The 20,507-nt window shown below is 37.1% G+C and overlaps 1 protein-coding gene across 1 annotated transcript in view; it reads right to left on the bottom strand.

Annotated features, from left to right (window-relative positions):
• The window catches only part of LOC150087146 (endoplasmic reticulum transmembrane helix translocase), a 760,787-nt gene that overhangs the window by 673,098 nt on the left and 67,182 nt on the right, over nt 1-20,507 (bottom strand). The window lies entirely within an intron of this gene.

Raw genomic sequence — 20,507 nt, 5'->3', positions numbered from 1 at the left:
GCAAGAGCCAAGATCTCTGATTAATGGCATACAAACAGGGTGTATAAACAAGTCCACAGAGGTTTACTGATGGTGAACTGTCTGCTCATTACATGCACTATGAATGAATTATACAGTAAAAATGATACAAATGCATCCATCACACTAATTTATGATAATTAAGTCGTCAGAGAGCTAGCTAGCTCACTCGTGCTCTCTCTCTCTCTCTCTCTCTCTCTCTCTCTCTCTAACATTTCTGGAAGCCAAGATATGATTATGCATCAAATACAATGACAACATGCAGACAGATTTTTAAGTTTACATTTTAAATCTGTATAATTTGAAGCATAAAGGGCAATTTTGACAGAGAGTTAGGAACATATTTGTTCGTTGACTGCATTTTTTTATTATTTAGGACAATAAAACAAAATTATATTTTATTTTTGGGATGGCCAAAAAAGTTTGAGATTGATTTGTTGTTATGTAGGTTTCACGACACTAGGGAAACTATGGCCAATATGTGCCTGCCAGAGTCACTATGTTCATTTTAACGATTTATGGATATAATACCAAAGTGTATGTATTATTTAAAGATGTTTAATTACATGAAGAGCTCACTTAGGTTTGCTTTGCCATCAAGTATATGAAAGAGAGTCAGAGGAGCTTGCAAGTTTACTAATGATTGGAAGGTGGTGGTACGAACGGTCAAATAGGATGGACAATCAATCAAGATGTGCCTTACTGTAAGTTGTATCTGACAGACAGCTGAGTGGGAGATCTTCTCTTAGAAGTAGATGTTTGTCTGTGAGAAAGGTATGCCCAATGCACAGTCTTGTCAATATAACTTCTTCCCATCTATCTGTATGTGAATCAGAACGCCATAAACATAGATCTTTTTTAATTATGCAGAGTTTATTGATGCATGGTTGGTTCCTCCAAAGTTCGTAATTACTTACTGTGGAGGAACCAACTTTGGTTCCTCCACGTATCTATAGGTAAGTGGGGGTTCCGATGCATCTGTATACAAGCTATAAACTGGTGAAGTTCTAAAGGCTCCTAGAGCTATGTGGAGAGCACTATGGTGAATGGTATCTAGGCAATGTTTTATATAATTATAGTAATGTGTACCTGTCGACTCCACAAGCTATTATTGATACTCTGTGCAGAATGTTAAATTTTGAGAGGCAGCTAGTTCAAAGTCTTAATATATGTTCATGAAAGTTTGGTTTCCTATCTAATGTTAAGCCTAAGAAGGAAAAATTTTGAACAACAGGTAGAGGAAAATTATTTAAGTATAAAACCAGTTCAGGATGAACACCACGGATTTTACAGAAGTGCATAACAGCTGATTTTTTCTCAGATATTCTTTATCCATTATTTTTTTGTCATGCTTCTATTTTGCATATGGATAATCTGGAGCTGTCACTCAATCGTGTTCATGCTTTGTGATTGAAATGAAATTAGTTGCTGTAGTTGAGTGGTCAGGCATCAGGGTACATAAGTACACATGTTTGAGAGACCGGGGTTCCAGCCCATGACTGCTAAATACAGTGCTTTTTCTTGTATTCTCTGTACTTTGTGAACTCTTCTGACCGTGTGGTCATCCTGGATTATAAACAGAAAATTTATTTATTTAAATGGAAAGATCATCTGTGCACATATAGATTTCCAGTGAAGGTGGTATAACCTTTGTCATATTGTTCACCCTAAGGGCAAACAGGGTTGCACCTAATACTGAGCCCCGGTAGACTCCTTCCTGTTGTATATGTATTGTAGATAGACAGCCTTTATATTGTACCTGAAATGTTCTGGCAGTAAGGAATTTACCTATAAATTGGAGTAGTTGTCCTCTGTATCCCAATTGAAATAGATCTTGTTGGTAAATCTTCATGTTGTGTCAAAAGCTTTTTCAAAGATCTAAATTTACCATCACCATATTCCGTTTTTTTATAAATGAGTTTGTAATATTTGTTTTAACTTTGACATGTAGATCAAGCCCCAATCTATTTTTCCTAAATCCAAATTGGTGGGGTGATAAAACATTCTCTTTTTCCAGCAACCACGTAAGTCTGTTATGCACCATTCGTTCAAGAATTTTCCCTAAGCAGATGGCCACTGAAACGGGGTGATAAATATATGTGTAGGAAGGATCTTCTCCAGGTTTGGGAAATGGAAGGAAAATTGCATGCTGCCATACGGATGGATAAAAGTTGTTCAGAAAAATTTATTATATTACATAGAGCTAGTAGGATATCCAAGCAATCAGAGTTTAGGTGTTGTATCATAGTATAATAAATGCCATCAGGACCTGGTGCACAATTAGGCAAATTTGTAATAGTTGCAAGAAAGTCAAGGCCTAATGACTCTAATGAGTACAACAAACAATTGTACAGAGAAACAGAATGGGCTAGTAAATCAGAATGTCTTATAATGGGGATTTAAACTTTCCAGATATTGACTGGAACTTGTGGGTTGGTCACTCGCACACTAGCAAGACTTTTGTGGATTTATTTGATGATTATTTTCTGCAGCAGCATGTTCGAGAGGCAACCAGAGAGGGTAATACTATTGATCTGGTTATCAGCAGTGATCATTTGTGTATTAAGAATTTGCAGATAAAGGAACCACTAGGTGACAGTGATCACAATGTACTGATGTGGGATTTACTTAAAGATATAATTACCATCAGGAGTAAAGTAAAGGGATTTTGCTTCCATAAAGGTGACTACAGTAGTCTCAGACAGTTCTTAAATTCTGTACAGTGGGACCAACTGATGATGTTACCAACAGCAAATTCTAAGTGGGAAGTGTTGTTAAATGAACTAATGAGACTCAAGGCAGAAAAGAAAAATGCATGGGATGCTGTTGTTGTTGTTGTTGTTGTTGATGGGGTTTTAAGTGCAATGGCTACTTAGGCCATATTGCACTTATGGAAGTGGTGCATACTGCCTGCATTTGTTGATTTAGAAGCAGTTAAAAATGACTATACAATCTTATTCGTTTTAGGAAGAAGAATTCTGTGAGATTTGATTTTTCGTCTATGATATGGCTAAGCAACAAAGCTTCCTTTAAATTTGACAGAGAACTGAATGACACTAGTCAAGCATTATTATATAGAGTACATTCCAGAAGTATCTGTTTGACTGTGAGCGGTGCATGAGAATGATTACACTGAGGAGGGTCATTCCCTGACAAAAGGAACAGATGGGTTAAATGAGTATGGCCGATTCTGGTTCTGGCTAGAATTACTTCTTGTCTGTTTGCAATGGGATGTATATTAATTATCAGGAGACACAGAAGCCTATGGCAGATATAAGCTAGTCTATAATCAAGTCACAAAGGAGATTTGGCAAGTGAAGGCAAATTATGAGAAAGCTTTGGAAAAGAATGCTAAGAAAAACAGCAAGGATTCTTTACTTATATAAACTCTAAAAGGAAAGGGATGAATCTGATTGGTCCACTTGATATCAATGGTTCAACTGTTGATGATCCTGCTCAGGTAGCAAACAAACTGAATGAGTATTTTGCATCTACATTCACATGATGAGTTATTAAGGAAGGAAAATGCCAGAAAGTTATCAAATTGTAGCAGGGTGCTTAATGATTTTGTAATAACTGAGAGCAAAGTGGAGGAGAAATTGTTGAAGTTAAATATAAGAAAGGCACCTGGGGTGGATGGGATCTATCCAGTTATATTAAAGAAGGCAGCAAAGGAGCTAAGCAGCCCCTTAGCCATAATTATGAGAGCATCCTTCAACTCAGGGGAGCTCCACATGGTCTGGAGATGTGCAAATGTATCCCCAATTCATAAAGGGGAATCGAAAGGTGATAAGTAATTACAGACCAGTTAGTTTAACTTCTGTTCGGGGGTAAAATAATGGAGTCACTGATTAAAGATGCATTACAGAATCATCTAGACAAGACTGAGGAATAATTCAGACACAGCATGGGTCTGTTAAGGGAAAGTCTTGTCTGACAAATTTGATTGGATATTATGATGTGGTTACAAAGGAACTGAATGCAAAAAAATAATTTTGATATATACTTGGATTTCAGGAAAGCTTTTGACACTGTTTCACATAGAAAACTACTGTACAAATTGGAGCAGAATGGTATTAAGGGTAAGTTGCTACAATGGATAAAAGGATGGTTAAGTGGGAGAAGACAGAGGGTGGTAATCAATGGGTGCTGCTCTTCGTGGACTAATGTTATTAGTGGAGTCCCACAGGTTTCGGTGTTGGGTCCACTGTTGTTTTGTATATTTATCAATGATATTGATGAAGGTATATCAGGCTTAATGTCGAAGTTTGCAGATGACACGAAGGTTGGCAGGGTTGTTAATGACAGTAATGGCAGTGTGCTACTGCAACAAGATCTAGATAATTTGGGCAGATGGGCTAAGAAGTGGCAACTGAAGTTTAACCTTGACAAATGCAAAGTACTGCATATGGGTAGAAGTAACCCCAGAGAAACGTACCAACTGTGTGGTACTACACTTAAGGTGGTAGAAAATGAAAAAGACCTGGGAGTAATTGTGCAGTCAGATATGAAGTTTTCTGAGCAATGTAGACAGGCTGCTAGGGCAGGTCATGGGGTTTTGTCAATGATATATAGGAATTTTGCTAGCAGGGAAAAGGAGGTGATTGTCCCTCTGTATAAGGCAATGGTCAGGCCACGCCTTGAGTACTGCGTACAGGTCTGGAGGCCTCATTTTAGGAAGGATGTAGATTTGCTTGAGTGTGTACAGAGAAGGGCAACAAGATTAGTGAGGGGAATGAAGGGATCCTCTTACCAAGAGAGGCTTAAGTTCTGCAAATTGCAGTGGCTGGAGACTAGGCACCTTCGCGGTGATCTGATTGAGGTGTATAAGGCCTTGAATGGGTTGAGCACGCTGAATTCAGATGGGATCCTTCCACTTGTTCAGATTACGAACCTAAAGGGGCATAAATTCAAATTAAGAAAGGACAGATGTAGAATAGATGTGTGGAAATTTGCCTTTAGCCAGCAGGTGGTTAATTTCTGGAACAAACTTCCATCTAGTAGTAGTAGTAGTAGTGGCATGTGATGCAAGAAAGAAAGTGTATGAGCTTATGCAGCATCAGCCAAAAAAAAAAAATCACACCATTCCCTCCAAATGCCTGTCCAGTTCCTCCTTAAATTTATTCAACCTATCAACTTCCACAACGAAAGATGGAAATTTGTTCCAGTAATTAATCACCCACTGGCTAAAGGCAAATTTCCGCACATTTATTCTACATCTGTCCTTTCTTAATTTGAATTTATGCCCCCTTAGGTTCGTAATCTGAACAAGTGGAAGGATCCCATCAGAATTCAGCGTGCTCAACCCATTCAAGGCCTTATACACCTCAATCAGATCACCGTGCAGGTAAGCTATCAACTTCCACATCTGTTGTTGTGGAAGTTGATAGCTTAAATAAATTCAAGGAAGTTACTGGACAAACATTTAGAGGGAATGATTGTGTGAATTTTTTTTTTTTTTTTTTTTTTTGGCTGATGCTACATAAGCTCATACGCTTGATTTCTTGCATCACACGTCTCCATTACTATTATTATTCCTCTTTTCGGAATGGTAGATTATATGAATGAGATGTAGTGGTAGAGTAATTCAACTTATCCAGTTCAGCGTGTTCTTTATATTTTTGAAAATCAGTGCTGTAGCTTGTAACTGCTGATGAAGAAGCGAAAGATTCAGCCAGAATTTCTGATACCTCCTCTGTTGAGGAAAGCTCCTGCCCTTTCCAATGGAAAATTGTAGATTACATGCTCTGGTATCTTCCATTCAAAGTTCAAATTTTTTTCCACACCAAACCAGGACTCAATTTCTTAATCAGTACTGAAGCAAACATGATGCAGGAATTTTTCTTTGCCTTTCTTTGAATTTGCCTAGTTTCAGCTTTGACCTTTTTTTATATGTAATCAAATTCACTGAAGCTGGAAATTTCCAGAATTCATTCCATGTTTTTGCCGTTGCACATTCCATGTTCTGCGATTTTGTTTTGTTTTTGCCATCACACATTCTGCATTCCACCAAGAGTTGTACTGTACCTGCCTTGCCTTACTCATTTGAGGTATTGTAGCTTTTGATGTTTCTAACAGTTGGTCATTTATATATATAACAGCATCATCTATTGGCAGGGTTTCTATTAATTGCTTATCTACCTTGATTAATTGCATATATTTACTCCAATTAGCTTTTTAAAATTATATACTGTTCTGGTTTCTTCTGTAAGCATCAATTGTGTCTGTATGGAACATACAATCGGAAAATGATCACAGTTGTAAGGATTATTTAATACAGATCATTCTTATTGGGATAAATTGATGGAGAACATATTGTTAAGTCTATTGCAGAAGTGATACCTGTAGCCAAACTGATATAAGTATGAAATCTAGTGTTCAGTAAATTCAGGTATTGATCATGTAGGAAAGTTTCGATCAAGTTACCCCTACTGCCCATGTGAGAAGATCCCCACAAATGTGATGAGCATTCATATCTCCCATGAGGCAATAAGGAGGTTAAAGCTGCATAGTAAGATTGTTTAATTCTGATCAGATTTGGTGGAAAATAAAAAAAAGAAAGATTTGGTAGAAAATAAAGGAATGAGATTGTGACAGAAATTCCAATGGATATTCTTACTACTACTGCTTGGTTTTTAATGTTATTTGCTTAGCTGGTATATTTGTATTCACCAAAATTGCCAGTCTTCCATTGGCAGTTGTATTATCGTTTCTGTCTCTCCGGAATACTGTATAATTTGAAATGTGGGTGAAAATTGAGGTGTTAGATGAGTTTCATGAAGGCAAATGCAGACCAGTTTATATCGCTGAATAATATCTTTTATTTCATCCAATTTTCCACATAAACCAAAACAGTTCAATTGTATAATATGCTGCATTATTTAGGTCTCAAGGCTATTTGTTGAATCTGACTGTGCTCTTGAGTTCTTTCGTTTATCATATTTGGATATGTCTTCCTTCGGAAAAATACGATGGGTGTATCAATATCTTCTGCATGGTGAAGTTCTAGTACATTCTCTGCCTGTTCATCAGTATCCATTTTGTCTATGTTTGTATGTTTCTGATTACACTGTTTACTAGATGCTGTCTGTTTGTTTTCGAAGATGTTAATTCTGATTTCTGCATTCCATGCACGAAAATATCCCCCTCCTTAGCACTGGATGTTTCATGTGAAGTTGTTTTTGTCATTAACAGTATTTTACTCCAGTCCACTGTTTGATTTGGAGGTATTACCATCTCCATTTGAGTGGCTATAGTTTGCTGCCATTTCACTGCTGAAGAATAGGAACGTAAAAGTTTTGGTGCAAGTATCTGTTTTCATGCTCCCGGATAAGACACTTTATTTTCTACCTTGCAATTCTGTATTTGTTTTCCCAATATCCACATTTTGCATGTCTTCGAAAAAGAAGGGCAATTTCCATGACAGTTTGGGCAAAGTTGTGAAGTGGAGGTGCAGTTTACTTGATTGTGTTCTTCTGATCCACAGAGTGGTCAGATAAGATCACTCCAACATGTTGCCCGAGAGCATCCATAACACTGACAGTTGTAACACCTTATTTGATTCAGTATATATAGCCAGATTTTGCAATTTAAATATCCTGCTTTAACTGAATGGGGAAGAGAAGAATTGTTAAAGGTGAGAATTTATCAGGTTGGAGTGAGAATGCCATCTTTCATCTTTCTTCATCATTATCCTCCTAACATGTATCACTTGTTGATCTGTTAGCTTGCATAAATAAGAAAACTCTTATTATATATTGGAAAACAAAAGAAAAAACTTATCTCTCTAATGTAATCACAGTAGAAATCGCAGAGAAGATAACTTGCTACCTGGGGCTGAGACTGAGTTAAAGAAAAAAGTAATATGTTATAAGTTCATCTTCACATGAGAATGCAAATTTCCTACTCTTAGCCTTTTCAAAGTAGTTCGAAATAATTAATAACTTGCTTACAACTATTGGAAGCTTTAGTATACACATAAAATGAATCTGGAGGTCTGGATACAAGCCAACTGCAATACTCTATATTCTTATCCCAAATAGCCTTACCTATTGAAATAGTTTTACAGCACAAGTCAACTAAAATCAAAATGTGGCTTTCTGTGATTCATTTGATAAATATGCTTGTCATCTGCATATTGAGATGAGTTAAATGCAGTTATATAGTTGTATTCATCGAGGGATCAGGAAAATCTCAGCTATATTTGATTTTTCTTCAAAAGCATTTCCTACTGTTTCTTGTACAAACTGTAAATGTGGATTGGAGACAGTCAATTAATATACAGTGAGCTCCTGGTTTATGAACATCCAATTATTAACTCCCTATTTAACTAGCAAAAATTTTTGACACTGGACATTTTATTCACAAATATCTCAATCTTACAAACTTCTCATGAGTTCATAAAGCCATCACATTCTGAGAGTAAAATGAGTAACAAAAGAAATATTTTTAACTCTTATACTGCATTTTACATATTTAACAAATACTGTACATGCAATTAAATACAGATCATGATTTTGCTGAAATATATCAAGCACTCATGCTGAAGGGGTAAATTATCACTGGTACCTCCTGTTAGATAAAAATTATTTATTTAGACCTCTTAATTAAATTTATTTAAATAGAACAGCAAACAATTTCCCCAGGAGACTGTTTGCTGTTCTTTCCAAAGTCACTCCATGCTTCCAGTGATAAACAAGCAGTTTCTGATCATTTTATTACAGCTGTATAAGGTGTAAATAATTTCCATTAGGTTAGCCACACTGCAATTTGACCTGCAGGAGGGGGGGGGGAAGGTTGACTAATTCTAAACATGAACTAGAACAATGTCACCTCTGCAACTGGTTATTTCTATTTTCTATTTAAATTCAATCATGGTGAAGTGTGTGCTTGAAGGGTCACATTAGTGACCCTTCAAGCACACTAACTGACTCAAGATTCTATATCAAAATGCAAGAAACAAACAAAACAAATTGGAAACTTTCAGATGCCCTGTATTGCTGTCTGAAACATAGCTTCATCCTGTTAAAGAATCAATTGCAGTTGGTCAGACTGTTCAAGGCCCTCTTCACCTATTTCCTATTTACTGTAGTTGTATTGGTCGGAGACACTATTGTCATTCACTGTATTCACAAGGTGTTGTAGGTCGACTCATGTGGCTCTAGGAAGGGAGGTGGTGTGGCCATCTTCTTTAAGGACAATATTCTTAACCTAAAACACCATTTATCAAGACAGTCTCGGCATTTTGAGGCTCTGAACACCTTGGTAAAATTTCCACTGTTTACTTGACTTAACCACTCTGCATATTCCATCAGTCCCAGATTAGGCTATTATCTAGGAAGCTGTATGCTGGATAATTAATAATATGCACAACTCTGCTGAGCATCTAATTGTTGGAGACTTCAATCTACCACGCCATCTTTCTCACTTACAGAAAATGCTGATCTGGGTGCTTCACCATTAAAGATCCACAACAACTGATGGAAGTTTGTTCCAGCAATCAAAAAACCCACTGGCTAAAAGCAAACTTCAACACATCTATTCTACAACTGTCTTTCCCTTTGAATCTATGCCCCCTCAGATTTGTAATCTGAGCAAGAGGAAGAATCCCATCAGCATTGAGCCTGCTCAATCCATTCAAGGCCTTATACACCTCAATCAGATTGCCTTGCAGGTGCCTAGTCTCCAGAAGCTGCAATTTGCAGTACTTAAGCCTTTTGTCATAAGAGCACCGCTTTGTTCCCTTTGCCAGTCTTGTTGCCCTTCTCTGTACTCATTCTAGCAACTCTATATCCTTCCTAAAATGAGGCTTCCAGACCTGTATGCAGTACTCAGGTATGGCCTGACCATTGCCTTATACAAGGGGATAATCACCTCCTCATCCCTGCTTGCAAAATTCCTGTATATCACTGACAAGACCCCATGATCTACTCTGGCAGCCTGTCTGCACTGCTCAGAAAACTTCACTGCACACACTATTGGACTGGGGGCCAGAAACATGCTCCAATTCTGATCATAGGCCAATCTCATGCTGGCTAAATCTGTTGCAATATCTGCTGCATTGAAAACTGTACATATCTCTTAAAGAACAAAAGCATGTCCAGTTTTCCATATCTTGTGGAGGTCCTGTTTCTGGTTGAAGGAAATTGCTTCAACCATAAATAGGGCCTCTACAAGATATGGAAAACTACTGGGGTTATTCGCAACCATATTGCTTACTGTAAAGCTAGAGCTGAATTCAATAGAAGTAGGGCCCATGCAGTTAAATATCACCTTCAGTACACTCTTCAAAGTGGAAAATGGCTGTATACAAACAAATAAAATGAGCTTTACCCTCATTTAAATCCCACAGAATGGCTTCAACTGTCCTGGCTCTCTAACCAGAAAAACATATGACATCCACGTCACTGACTTTCATTCATCATCTGATGCCCTAGCAGATGTCACAATCTCTAGGCAACAAAAGCTGATTAAAGCTATTAATATGCTACCTCTGACTGCCACTTCCAGAGCTGATGGGGGTGCCACAATTTATAATCAGATGTGCAAGTCCTTTCATCTTAGAATCTCTACTGAACATCTTGAATACAGCCCTTCACCAGAACTTTTTCCCTCAGCAGGTGTACAGCTTGAAAGTGTACAGCTTGAAACTCATACCTAAAATTCCATCTTCATCAATTACTACCGGCCATTTCACATGCGTCAAGGCTCTTGAGAAAACCCTGCTATCTATTCTAAATAAACAGCTTTCGGCAGACAGATCCCCGCAAATACACTATGCAATACAAAATCACTCTACTATTACCAACCCCCCCTCTCAATCATGACTACAATTCTAAATGCATTTCAAGACAATGCCAAAATTGCTGTTACCTACCTCATCTTCAAATCTGCTTTTGACTCCTTAGATGTATCATGATTCCATTGATATCACCACTCTTCATACTGTGTCAGAGGCACTTCCACATTTCATGAAACATGCCCTCATTTTTAAACTCACTACCCAACAAACAGACACTCCTAAACTTTCAACTACCATGTAAGCAAGGTGTCCCACAAGGTGGTGTGTTGTCAGGCCTATTATTTATTGCTCTGCTTGTTCCGCTTGTACATGAAAGACAAGATATAATTTTCTATGCAGATGATATCAAGCTAATTATGCATATTACCTCTACTAATGAGTTATATTACCTCTATAATATTATGCTGTATTACCTCTACTAAATCTCATCACAGCCAGTCTGTCTGACACTAAATGATGTTGCAGCATATTTATGCCAATTTGGGCTATGTCTCAACCCAGCTAAATCTTTATCAAGCCAGTATCATGATTCCATTGCTACACAATGCCACTCAGATCCCTAATGTTCCGACTCACAATGATCTTGGAGTCGTCTTTGATCACAAGTTGACCTTCCATAATCACTTAGATGTTCCTCGCTTAAAAATGGCTAAAATTAGGTGGCAAGTGAAGCGGCACGTCCTCTATGTCAAGGATGTTAGCATCACAAGGAAGTATATCACAACACTTGTCCACTCAGCAGTCCTGTATAGAGCAGAAATATGGGCTTCGGGAGACCCCCGCCCCAAAACACTGAAACCAGTGTACATTTCTGAATACTGGTTGCTCAGGTGAGCAGCTCATAAACATGGTATACTCTGATCAGCAACACTATGGCCCTGGCACAATCCCTAAAAATCCCAAGGCTCCACTTCTCTCAAAGTTCAATCTTTGAAAGAAGACTCACTGCCACTGTAAATATTTTCATAGGATGTATTTCACTACTGATCTGTGGGATAATGTTCACTGAAGTGTCCCACTCTGTACTTTTCTGGCAACTCCTTCCAACCAAGAATAGAAACAGGTTGCACACGGCTGACAGATTTCTCCCTGGGCAAATGCTGAAAGTTGCACAGTTACTGGATGTGGACCTTTTTAAATTTGCTACAAGAATGATTTTTCATCAATACTTCTTGTTTTAATGGAAAATCAATAAGTAATGATGTAAAATCTAGATAAAGACCTGTTCTTTTGCACTAATTGAGCCAGCTCTATAAATTTAGTTAAATTGTAAACAATGTAACCGAATGATCTCTGTTAACTTGCTAAATTTGTTAATACAACATTCCCAGTTAACAGTGTTGAAGAGAATATAGTGTTTCAATTTTGTTAACCAACTCAAGATTGTATTTCACTACTGATCTGTGGGATAATGTTCACTGAAGTGTCCCACTCTGTACTTTTCTGGCAACTCCTTCCAACCAAGAATAGAAACAGGTTGCACACGGCTGACAGATTTCTCCCTGGGCAAATGCTGAAAGTTGCACAGTTACTGGATGTGGACCTTTTTAAATTTGCTACAAGAATGATTTTTCATCAATACTTCTTGTTTTAATGGAAAATCAATAAGTAATGATGTAAAATCTAGATAAAGACCTGTTCTTTTGCACTAATTGAGCCAGCTCTATAAATTTAGTTAAATTGTAAACAATGTAACCGAATGATCTCTGTTAACTTGCTAAATTTGTTAATACAACATTCCCAGTTAACAGTGTTGAAGAGAATATAGTGTTTCAATTTTGTTAACCAACTAAATCTATACTAACTCTATTAACACATGATGTTGTTGTTGGGTTTGATGGCACGTAAGCTGCTTTGGCTATAATGCACCTAATCATTTATTATATAAAGAAATGAGAAATTTTCGTCAAGTCAGAAAAATCTGAAATTATTAAAATCTCAGTTTGTTTCAGGAAGTTGAAAATTTCAGAAATATTTGCCTTGTCACCAATAAAATTCTCTAGAGTTATTGGTTTACGAAGATTAATCAGTGACAGCAGGGTTGAAGTTCTCTCTTGTCTATAGTAGGGGCAGTCAATGAGAATGTGTTTAACAGTCAGATTTATAGAACAATGTGGACACTGTGGTGGATTATCTCCTGTGAGTAAATGAAGGTGGGTCATATATGTATGACCTATTCTTGCTCTTGAAAGGACCACTCTTCTCGTTTTAATGTGCAGACACTGGAGCACCAAATTTTTGGATCTTGTTTACACTGAAAGATTTTATTAGTTTGAGAGTGCCATAGTGCTGTCCATTCTGATAGGCATGAAGCATGAATGAATTAGTGCATAGTCTGATGCTGGAACAGGGATATTGGTAAAATCAAAGGTGACTGGATTTTTTTTTTTCAGTTTTATCAGCTAGTTCATTACCCAAAATACCAGAATGAACATGACCAGTTGATGGTGTTCTTCAATTTGCAGTAATAAGATTCTAATTTCATCTAGAACACGGTGAACTTTATTTGAAGAATGACATAATGCCATGATTGAGATGAGGGAATCGGTGTAAATAACAAATTTTAAAGAACAGAACAGAAATTTTCTAAGGCTAGTTTGATTTCATATAATTCAGCTGAGAAGATATTGAATTCGGGTGGTAGGAATGCTGAAATAATAGTATTCGGAAACACTGTGGCTGCTCCAACATTTGAATTAGATTTAGAGCCATCTGTATAAATTGGGGGAAAACCAATATACCTTTAAGTGTGAACTGCATGAAGTTGTTTGACAGTTAATGCTTGTAAAATATTCTTTCTGCATTGGCAGAGGTAAGTGTCACAGATCGGTAGAGGAGGAGCCCATGGTGGTTAAATGCACATTGCTACCTGTTGTATAGAATGGATGGAAACATTCCAAGCCTGCTTCAGTTCAAGAAGAAGATGAAGTCCAGCTGGTTTTACTATGCTAGGTTTATTTCTATAGAGGTTTTCTAATGGTGGATTCAATAGGTATGACTGAATGGTATGTGAGGCAAAACTTTGCATGTTGACAGCATACTTCAACAGTAACAGTTGTTGTTGTTGTTATTATTTTGTTTTTAGGAGCATTAGCAACTAAGACCATATTGCTCCGGGAATATGCGGTGGTCATTCCCTGACCTTTCCGCACCCTCCATATTTGGTGGCTCACGGGCTCGAACCCCGGTCTAATCAAGAAGCATGTGCTACGAACTGCTGCTCCTGCCCACCTGGCTATGGAGGTGCCCCACAGTAACAGTGTTTTCCTATGTAAAGTTAGTGGGAGCTTGTGAACATCGATGTAGAGACTATGTGGTGGCAATGTTCTGAATGCACCAAGTGCAATCCTCAAAGCACTGAGTTGAATTGGATCAAGCCAGCACAATGCACTCATTGTTGCAGAATCGTATATGGGAGGTCCATAATCAAAATAGGATCTGACTAATGCCCTATATAACTGAAACAGGGAGGTTGGTTGGTTATTGGAAGTTTAATGGTGCATCAGCATCTAAGGCTATCGTGCACCAATGAAGCAGGGAGGTATGACTACACCCCATGTTTGGGCAGATAAAACTCTGAGTATGTTTAACTTTTTTAGACAGGAAGTCCAGCCATTTTTAATATGATCTAAGAAATTTAACTTGTTGTCAAGGATTAATCCTAGAAATCTGATGTTATTAGTGAATGAGATGGAGACATTACAGATTTGAAGTTCAGAATTCGTATGAAGTTTGCATTTTCTACAAAAATGGATAGCAATTGTTTTCTGCTGCGAGAGTCAATAGCCTTTGAGGCTGGCCCATTGCTGTATTTTACTAAGTGATCTCTGAAGCTGTCGTTCAATAGACCCCTATGTTTTGGGAATAGCAGAAGATGGAAAGGTCATCTGCATAAAGGTAAGTTTCAACTGTATTTGGAAGTTGTTTAGTGATAGAATCTATTCTGAGAGCAAAAAGAGTGGCACTACTGATCCCTGTGGAACACCCTCTTCTTGAATGAATGTTGCAGAGAAGGCATGTTGTTGTCAAACTTGAAACAATCTAGTATGTAGAAAATTCTTCATGAATATAGGAAGGTTGTCCCGTAGACCAAGACAGTAAAGATCACTAAGTATGCCATGCTGTCAGGTGGTGTCAAAAGCCTTTTCTTTATCTATTGAAACTATTACTAGATATACCTGTTTAACAAAAGCATTATGAATGGCAAATTCAGCATTAAGCATAAGATCAAAGCATGACCTGCTTTGGCAAAAGCCATGTTGACTATGGCTCATTAGATGCTCTGACTAAATGATCCAGATGAGTCTATAGTGGACAATTTTTTCTAGGATTTTGCTGAGGCAGCTTGAGAGAGAGAGAGAGAGAGAGAGAGAGAGAGAGAGAGAGATATTGGTATCTAGTTATAGGGGTTGGTTGAATCTTTTCCAGGCTTCAGGAATGCCAAAACAGTAGAATGATACCAAGAAGCTGGATAAATATTTTCTAAAAATATACTGTTCTAAAAAACCAGGAGGACATGCAAAGCTTTGTCATCAACATGTTGTAGCATAACATAATAAATCCCATCTGGCCCAGCGGCACCATTCTGGGCTGTTCTAATGGCATGTAAAAGTTCAGAATATTGAAGAGGTTTATTATATGAAAGGAGGACAGTTTGAAAGTTAATAGAATGCTGTTCTGTAGTGTTTTTAATTTGTTGGAATGATGTAGTATAAGCTGATGCTGCTGAGATTTCAGAAAAAGTATTGCCCAAAACATTAGCTATCTAAGGGACTAGACATCTATCTAAGGGACTAGATAGATCTCGTCCATTCCAGGAGAGGATTGAAAAAGCACAATAGGAAACTTACCAGACAGCTGTCTAATTTTTTTCATACTGTTTTAGTGTCAGTATTTTTGTTAATGCTCAAGGGAAAACGGGTCCAGGATTCTTTTTTGGCTTGCCTTCGTATGAAACATGCTTTTGCCCTTAACTTCTTATATTAACCCCAGGGCTCACATCCAGTGAGTACGGGCTTGGCACACGCAGGGTCTTGAGCTGGATATCATCATTCTTCTCTTTCTTGGTGATTTCCTTCTACTTCTCTCTCTCTCAGGATAACACAGAAATTTTTTTTTTGGGTGGTGCAGCATAAGCCTCAGGCTTCCTTGCACCATATGGCTAATAATAATAATAAGTAATGAGATTGGCTATAGCTGGACATTGCCAAAATAAATTCCAGGCTTTATTTTTTGCTTTCTTTGCTTTTGTGCATTCTTCATTCCACTAATAATTATAATGCTTTCGATCTGGGAATTTGATAATGGTATTATGTCTTTGGCCACATTTAGGAGATGCAATGTGATGTCACATTATTAATAGGCTGGAGGCAGATTTTTTCCTCATCAAGAGAGAGATCGATGACTGAAATTTTGCCCAGTTTTCTTGGACAAATTCCATTTCCAACAGGGTTTAGCTAAAGGAGTCTGTGCTATCAATATGCTGTATACAACTGGGAACTGATCACTGCCCATGGGATCATTTATAACATACCATTCTATGGTCGGGGCTAGTACTGGAGAACAAATTGAGAGATCTATTGCTGAGGTGTGTCCAGTTTGGAGCTGAACATGAGTATGTGTACCAGTATTGAGTATGGTGAGGTTTAGTGACTCGAGAAAGCTTTCAACAAGTTGACCCCATCTATCTAATTTAGAAGCACCCCATAAGGGGTGGTGCCCATTAAAATCCCATAATATACAGAGAGGTGGAGGTATCTGTACAAAAAGATCTTCAAGATCTTTTAACGAGCAAGTATGGTTGGCAGTAAGTAGATTGAGACAAGTGTTATTGCAATATGAAGAGTTATACGAACAGCAACAGCTTCAAATTCAGTATGAAGCGGGATATGTTTAGTAGGAATCTTTGAATTTATCAAGATTGTCACACTTTCCTTCGATAAAGATCAGAAGTTAGATCTTTATCGAAGGAAAAATTTGTGAAGTTAAGTAAGTTTACTGAAGACAAAGGACAGCTGGAGAATATCGGTTAATTAGATCTAGGATACCATCTGTGCTGCAACAAAAGCCTCTGCAATTCCATGGTAAAATACAAGGCATTATTTGTAACATTCCAATTTTGGTTTATCTTTTTTTTTTTTTTTGGGAAAACTGGCTGACAAGTTTCCATTTGTTCTTCAGCATAGATTTCTAAAATAGGATCTTCCTGTATGGATGTGCCATCTGTACATGGTTGCATCCTGAATATTTTTCATTGCATTTCGGTTTGTAATATGAGATGTGGCAGTAATAATTGGAGAAGAAGATGCCACTGGTATTGTCATAGGAGTATTATTTGAATGGTCTGAGAGCTAGGATTGTTGCTTACGTACAATTAGTTGTTGCTCAGAGAGGACAGTTCTAGCCCAATCAGAAATTGATTTAATAGTGGGAATTGTAACATTAGTTCGAGTCTGTCTGATATTTTTGTACATCATTAGCATAGGTAATATTTTTTTTATAGTAGGTGCAACTAGCTTTCTTGCTTCTAGATAACTTTGTTCTCAACCTTGTATTTTACTATTTTTTTTCCTCAGTTTTTCCAACCTTATATTTTGCTATTTTTTCTCAGTTTTCGATTTTTCACGTCTTGGAATATGCAGGATGGTCACCTTTGCAGTTTGGGCAGGTCATTTTTGTAGCCAAACAGTCACTTTGAATGTGATCTGAGGACCAACAGTTAGGGCAGACAGGATCGCCTCTGCATGTAGTTCGAGAGTGCCATACTTTTAGCATTTATAACATCGTAAAGGGTTGGGAATGCAGAGGCAAATGCGGCAAAGCAAATAACCTGCTTTTACAGAGGAGGATAAGTTTGGTGTATTGAAGGTGAGAATATTTCTAGTAGGGGTAAGATGGTTATCTTTTTTAATCATTACTCATTTACTTCAATTACATTTTGTCCCTGCAGCTCTTGGGTTATATCTTCCTTTGTGACAATTAATAGTTCCTAACTAGACTAGTCCCTAACTAGTCCCTTAGATGAATTTAGGGTTGCATGAGGAGATATTTTTACAGGAATGTCAGCAAAGTTTGTAAGTTGTAAAAGTTTTTTGGAATGTCTTTGGTTCATAGTTTCTACTAACAGATCTCCTGATTGCAGTTAAAGTCTGAGGAGATCCTGCATACCTTCCAGATGTTTCTGTATGAAAAAAAGGAGACAATTTACTCATAGGCTGGCTAGTAGGGGAGTGGAAAATTAAAAACGATGGGCAGGGTTGCACCATCCGATCCTCTTTGGATTTTATCATCACTTCAGCACTGGGGCCACACCTGATGTGTTAATAGAGTTACTGGATATCTTCATGGAGGATACTGGATATACTGATGTCAGCTTCCTCCATGCCAGATAATTCTTCAAAGTCCATATTAGGAATGGATGATGATTTAAGCACTAGATATTGTTCTGTATTCATCTTGCTCCTTTAGCCCTAAGGAAAGCTCTTTGCACCAGGTTTCCAGCCCCACCATGTGGAAGTAGGAGCTGTGCCACTTGGGATCTAGCAAACAAAAGGGAATGCAGTGTGTTGCAAGTGAAAGGATTACAGTACAATGAAAGCGAAGCAGTATGTTGCAAGCATAATAGACAATACGCTGCAAGCACGAAAGCAATATGAATTCACACAAGTTTAGCAATAGAGTCACACTAGAAAAAATGCTCGATTACAATCACTTCAGCACTGGGGCCACACCTGATGTGTTAATAGAGTTACTGGATATCTTGATGTAGGATACTGGATATACTGTCAGCTTCCTCCATGCCAGGTAATTCTTCAACTATGTAAATCCCTTGGCCATATCTTTCCAGCTGTGGAGAGATCTTTACCTTTATATATTACTGAACAGAACACTGTTGTTCATATGTATATCCTTGGCAATAAATATATTTATTTATTTATTATACATTAAAACCTTTCTGCAATAACTGTTCTCTAAAAAACAATTCCAAACTGTTGTGCTAAATTGCTGTGAAAGTTAGTTAAGCAGGTGACCACCAAATTTTTAGTTAGATAAAAAAATAAACTGCTGAATTATTTTTTTATCTAACTAAACTTTAAAAAATAAAAAACAGAAAAAAAAAAAAAAAAAAGGCTGAAAAGTTGATACTAACTTTGCTCTATACCAGTGTTTCTCAACATCACCCCTTAAAGGGCTATTTTAGATAATTTTTTTCCTAATCGACCCCCCATGAAATTTTAAACAAGAAAATACTTCATACTTACTCTTTTTATTCAATGGGATCCCCGAGCCTGATGCTTATTAGCTAAAAGTTCAATGTTCAGTATGATATTAGTAAGTTTAATTCTGTCTCCTCTTGAATATATAACAAAACATAATTGATTACTGAACTAAAACCACTTTCAATCATATAAGACACTGGAAAACAAAGAAGTACTTTGGCCATTTCGGACTACATTGTTGGATAAAGAAGTTAAGTTGTTTTTGATCCCCACAACTCAGTCATTTCACCTTTTTTGAATTTATATTTGCATGCTTCATTACATTTTAATTCAATGAGTTCTTGGATTTCTTCACCTGGCATTGCATCCAATTGGACCTAACATTCATGGCTTCATTTCAAAAGAAAATAAATCTGAAAATCTATTTTTCATTTCACCTTTTAAAGAACACAAATGATCTAAATTCTTAAGATTATTCTCAGTGAGAGATTCATTGATTTCAGCTAACTCTTGCATACCATGAAATTGTTTTCTCATTAAATTGCTTTCAAATATTTCCAGTTTTTCAGTGAAAGGTTTTAATACACATTCACAGTCTATCACTGTAATTAATTTCCCTTGAAGTTGAAGTAATACTTCATTAAGTTTTGAAGTTTTCGAAAAATCCAAGCTATATTAGTATAGGTTGTTTTAGTGTTTGATAATCTCCTTTGCTAAACCTGTCTCCTTCGCTTTCTAAAAACTAATTATCATATCAAAAAGATTTGCAAATCTTGTTAGACAGTTTCCTTTAGAAAGCCATCTCACTTCTGTACGTAAAAGCAGACTCACATACTGTTCTTCGTTATCAACACAATTTTCTGAAAAGTTGATCATGTTTGCTATGTGACTTTATTTTATTGATGGTTTTAATAACTATACTGAGAGATTGATAAAGAACTGGACTAATATTTTTTGCAACCAGATCATGTCGGTGCACAATGCAAGAACTTCGGAACATACTTCCTTTAGGTGGGCTATAAAACCTTTGCCTTCTAACCACAGAGGTAGCACCATCAGTGGCCCAGGATACCAAATTTTCCAATGGTATTTGTTTTTCATTAGCAAAAATGGATGCTCCAGTAAAATCAGTTTCTATAAATTTTACAAACAACATCTCTTCTTGCAATTTACAATCATCATGCCATTAGAAGGGCCTTATTGTCAGTAACTGTGGATTCATCAATCTGAACATAAAATTTCCTCATTCTAGTTTATTAATTAGCTGCTCTTCAATGTTAACTGGCATCTCATCGCTTAGTCATCGAATTGAATCATTGCTCAATGGCATTTTAAAATACTGGAAGGTTTTTGATGCATCACTTTTTTGAAATTACAGTCTCTAATGCTGGTCGTATAACAGTCAGTAACTGTACAAGCACTACCAGTTTTTGCAATGATTTCTGCAATTTTATGAGAAGCAATCATTC

The sequence above is a fragment of the Mastigoproctus giganteus genome, chromosome 4, assembly GCF_048544385.1.
Source record: "Mastigoproctus giganteus isolate SK-2022 chromosome 4, ASM4854438v1, whole genome shotgun sequence".
Taxonomy (NCBI): domain Eukaryota; kingdom Metazoa; phylum Arthropoda; class Arachnida; order Uropygi; family Thelyphonidae; genus Mastigoproctus; species Mastigoproctus giganteus.
This window is presented reverse-complemented; position numbering and strand designations above follow the sequence as displayed.